Genomic DNA, 5,524 nt, shown 5'->3' with positions numbered 1-5,524 from the left:
ATTTTTTTTAAATAGCACTTGAACCTTCATGCACGCTTACTTGATATTATGTATATACCATATTAGTTTTTTTCTGTTTTTTGTTCAGATTTTATTCACATATCAAAAGTATTGATATTGGAACCCAGTCATGTTTTGTGTTTTGCCAATTTTTTCGTCGGCCGTTTTTCTTACTCTTTTTGCTTTAGAGTTTAAAATAAAATTTGTTGCATAATTTATCCGTCTGTTGTTTTGTTTTATCATCTAAACATATTTGAAGAAAAATTTAGAGTTACATAATCCAAGAATAAAGGGAAGAATATTTATTCAATAGATTTCAAACGATGGTGAACTGTAACGGATGTTACACCATAAACCTACTTTTGGATAAAAGTAACCTTCCAGTGGCAGATGTCATAGAGGCTGGTATTCTGGAACTTGACCTCAAACATTTTCCAGCTGTGACAACATATGACAGACATGGAAATATGACACTTACTTGGTCATTTAAGGACAAGTTTTGGAACGTTGTTTATGAGAAACGTTCTACAGATATCACGGAAACCACACTAGTTACGATATCTGATCTAGTAAGAGGTGAGTTGGAAAAACGGTGCCTAGTGTATCCAAGCAAATTGAAGAAAACACCAAAGATACTTCCTTGGTTATCAATGTGTCTTCGAAAGCTGCAAAGAGAGAAAATGGACATGGATCAAACAGTGATTACAATGACGTACATTAGCTGTATCGCATTTTTGATGCAAGGCCATTTCGTCGAATATGACAGGTTAGCTGTTCTTATGATTGATCTACCGTTAGACAGAAACAGATTGATTGCGTTGGAGATTTTGTCAAAGTTACAATTGGCCAACTTTAGATTTCGTAATTTACAGTTAAATCGCTTACACTTTACTATCCCACATAAACTGGAAATGTAGACAGGAGCAGAGAAGGAAAGTAAGAAGGAGGAAGAAAGAAAGAAAACAAAGGAAGTCGAAGAACTACCCAAGAATGTTACTGATGATGATGGTGATCGCGATGATGACCCTATTCTTTTTGATAAAAACATCGGACTTCCAGGGACTTCCTCTTGCTACCCGATTTCCACATCTTATAAAGCTCCCTGGTCAGCTCAAGAGCTGGAATTCCTGCATGCTCAAAGTTTGGAGGAGATTAGCATTCGTGAAAAATATGAACGATTTAAATTACAGTGTTTAAGATCAAATATTCCTTTCCGTACATTTAGGGCTTTTGAAACGAAACTGAAAAGAATTTCAAATAAGTAAATAGATGTGACCCGAAATGTGTTGATGTTTCTACTAACCGCCACTAACTTGGTCAAGTTACAAAGATATAACAGTCTAGGACGGAAATGCAGGATTTAAAAAGACACTATTCCTGATGACACAAACATTTTTAATGGTTTTTTCATTCAACATCTTTCGACTTATAATAATGTATCACTGATTATATGTATGATATTGTTAATTTTTGGAATATCTACATCGGCAATCAAAGCTAATAAAGCTAATAAAAGTTCTTAAAGTTTATTTTAATCTGGGGTATACAATTTTGCAGTAAAACTGAGAAAGAAATTTTTGACTTATCTTTCTTTATAAAACATTTATCGAAATGTTTGTGAAATTTAGATTATCAATTTTGAAAACTGTTTATATATATATATATATATATATATTTTAGCGAAGCTATTTTTATTAATCTATTTTGTAAAAATAGTAAGAAGTTAAGAATAGGAAATAGTTCAAGTGGCTATAGTTTTCCAGTAAACTATCCTAAGGAATTGATTAAGAACTTTCATTTAATAATGAGAAAGATATTTTTCCTCGGGGTCATTATTTCACAAAATTACAAAATCTGTTCAATTCCCCTGGAGAGAATACACGGATTCTTTTAACGGCATTGTATGTTTTATGGGAAGTTTGAATTCGCCGGGATAGAACTTTGTCACTTCTTTCTGACCATTTTTTTTATAATCTAATTTATAATTTAAAACGTCAAGATAATCTATATTTTTCGTATTTTGGTATGCATTACAGGACAAGGTTGGACTCTAGAGTTTGGCAGCTGCAAATTCTTACCTCAGAAGACGTATGTTGAGCTTGGGAATTGATAATACACCAGGAGTGTGAATTGCTCTTTCTCATCACTCAGAGCGCGCGCTAACGTTGACACAGTCAGCACAGTCATTTGTTCCTTGTCACTCCTTCAGTGCGGACGATGATTTTCGGAGGAGAATAAGGCAATCTGTCACTTGAAGGTAGTCAATAGAGGTAATGATTAATTTGTTTATAAAGCATAATTGAGTAATTGGTTCTCTTCGATGAAGTGCAATTGAATAGTTATTCGTAAATTAACCTGCAATTACGGAGTATGGACAGATTTTCATAAATAAGACTTAAATGACTTAATCAGATTCCAATCATACGGAAAGTTAGCATGATTTTGGTTGTATCAGAACAAAATGTTTTGTCACATATGTTTTTTATTATTCAATTATTTTGCGATGTTGATGTGCATTACAGATTCCTCATTTGTCTTCAGTGTAATAGCAGTATGGAGAAAGAATTACTATCAGTAGGTAATTTAGTTGACATAGTTATTGAATCATTGTTGTATATAGCAAGCATATTATAACTTTACCTACACGTTTACGTATCATTTTTGATAGTTGAAAACGACGCAAAGTATGAGGCCTTGAGAGAATTTGTCTTGGAGACTCTGGGAAAGTTTACTTGTAAATTAAGAGAAGTTAGTATCAGGCTGGAAAACCTGGAAAGGAAAGTGGATTCAGGAACAGATTGTTCTAGACTAAAGCTCACTTGGACGACATTCATAGGAGAATCGATAAGGAGGTGAAACCTGACATGTTAAACTCGCTTTCCACTGAAATAAGAGAGGTACACTCTAGAATAGACCAGTTAGAGGAGGGGATAAGAAAATCTGAGATGGAAGGAAAACAACGAAAGAGAAAATTCATGGAAGACGACGAGAGTGATGATGAAGAAGAAGAAATGGCCAGATCGATAGACAATCTGAAAGAGAACATAAGAGGTAAAGTTTCTGAGGTGTTCGATAGCCTCCACTACCGTAAAGAGAAAGAGAAAGTTTCCAAATTACAGCTAGCATACATTCATTACTGGCTGGGATTGCAGGAAACCAATTCTCCAAGTAAGTATAACCTACCCTTTCTAGATCAACTGGAAAAAATATTAGTTAAAAAAGACTAAAGAATGATTGTGGTGGTTTATGTTTCGGAGTGATTCTTTTGGTATGAAATATTAGGAGAAAATTAACTGTTGTTTTTCTACAAATAGCAAAACTGTTGGATATCCAAAATTTAATCAAAGATGGAATCCTGGATAGGACTTGGAGAAAAGACTGGAAGCCAGATATCAAGGGAGATTTTTCCACTTATTTACAGGACAAAGTCAAGAATATAGTGAAAAAGAAAAAAAGCCCTTCGTGAAAAGGAAAAGCTCCAGAAAGAGCTGGAGAACTTGATTGGAGATGATTTTTGAATAAATGGAGCTTTGCCTTTTCACGAAAGAATTGCCAATTATTTGTGCGTAAAGAGAACTATAATTTTGCTAACTAAGCTTTGTTCCTTTATGCAAACCTTTTAATTGTGAAGTGAATTCGTTAAAGTTTTGAAGATAGCAGAAAGCTATATATTTTATATTAAATTATTAAATGGAAAAGGTTCTATTTAGTGTTGGATTGTTAAATGAACATGTTTAGAAAAGAATGCCTGAAAATGACCTAAATCTATGAGAATTGTTCTAGTTCTTGTGATCTGACTGGCTTTTGTTCTTGTATTTTGTCAAATCATTCTGTTATATCACCGTATTATTTTGATGAAAGATCATATTGAAAAGAGAGTCTGGAAATGTGAACCAATTCCAAAAACAGAAAATCACTACATTGTATCTATTGTTATGCAATTTTTAATAATGTTCATTGCACAAATGTGAAAAGAAATAAATACATGATCTTTAAATGAAATAGTTGTATGTTTTAAAAAAAAACTGTGCAACGTAGCATGAATTGAACATTCGGATTACAATTTAATATGTTTGAATTTTCGGGTTGCATTGAGTTTAACCCTTAAGTATTTGGACTCAATAGGACGCCAGTATAATCTAAGTGAGCGTTCGCCATATTACAAAAAACTCTTACCTCTTTTTCCAGATATAAAGTAAATAACCTGAATGACCTCTAAGATAAGGGTTAACTCGGTGTGACAACTTGAACTTCCTGGTTTGGGAGAGTTGAGGTATAAATAAAGTTAATATTCCAAATCAATAGAATTACCAGAAAAAAAAACTTTACTTCTTTCTGTTAAAGAAAGTTAACGTGGGATAAACCTGAAAAACAAGGCTACATCGGGGTAACCCCTTACGCTTTCGGGTTTTGAAAGGTATAAGGACTTATTCAATTGTACTTTATCTATAAATTATTAAACGAGAATATCAACAATAGATATGAAGCTTAAAGGGATAAACAGAGGATATCCCTTAAAAAAACAGGTTTTTATCGGGGTTACCCCTTATATTTCCGGGTTTGGGAGTGTTTAAGGGCTCAGTCAATTGTACTTTGTCTAATAATCATTAAACAAGAATATCAACAATAGAGATCATGTTTAAGGGGAAAAACCCGGGATAACCCTGAAAATCAGGGTTATATCAGGGTTTACTCTTATCTTTCCGGGTTTGGGAGGGTTTAAGGGCTCATTCAATTACACCTTGTCTAATAATCATTAAACAAGAAAATCAAGAATAGAGATCATGTTTAAGGGGAAAACCCGGGATAACCCTGAAAATCAGGGTTTACCCTTATACTTCCGGGTTTGGGAGGGTTTAAGGGCTCATTCAATTACACCTTGTCTAATAATCATTAAACAAGAATATCAACAACAAAGATCATGTTTAAGGGGAAAAACCCGGGATAACCCTGAAAATCAGGGTTATATCAGGGTTTAGGGTCAGGGTATAGGCACTTTGACGTGATGCGGGTGCGAGAATGCGGAACTCCGCCTATTTTACCACGTGACTGTCAATCATTTCTTTGTGAAAGTTCTGTTTACATGCTTGATTACTTTCGATTTGGATGTTTTATGACTCTAGTGTTTTCCATTTGTGATTTCTTTATTGAAGGTAATATTTCATTTTGTTTTCTTAATTGCTAAATATAATGTATTGTTTTAATAAGGAACAATATTTCAATTGTTAATTAAATAGAATTCTTTCTGAAAAGATTTGCATTAGAGAAATTTTTAGGAATATATTGAATCATTGGTGTTTAAGAGGATAAGGCTTATGTTTTTTTTTGTGTGTTCTTCAATATAAATGTAATTGAAACTAGACATTTACAAAATGTATGTGTAATGATTAATTAGGATACTCATTTTAATTACACAATATGCACTATTTTATTGAGGTTTAGGTCATTAAATTAAACTCGTAATAAAGCCGAGTATACCCAGCAGTGTACTCAGGTATACCCCAGGGTATACCCGGGTATACCA

The 5,524-nt window shown here is 33.4% G+C and overlaps 1 pseudogene; it reads left to right on the top strand.

The window, feature by feature from the left end:
* The first annotated feature begins 323 nt into the window (after nt 1-323).
* On the top strand, nt 324-3,518 carry LOC133198548 (uncharacterized; annotated as a pseudogene).
* Nucleotides 3,519-5,524: the final 2,006 nt, after the last annotated feature.

This window comes from Saccostrea echinata, unplaced genomic scaffold (genome assembly GCF_033153115.1).
Source record: "Saccostrea echinata isolate AGI-Se365-2 ecotype Australia unplaced genomic scaffold, CSIRO_AGI_Sech_v1 ptg000033l, whole genome shotgun sequence".
Lineage (NCBI taxonomy): Eukaryota > Metazoa > Mollusca > Bivalvia > Ostreida > Ostreidae > Saccostrea > Saccostrea echinata.
Note: the sequence above shows the minus strand (reverse complement) of the source record. Positions and strands in the feature narration are given on the sequence as shown.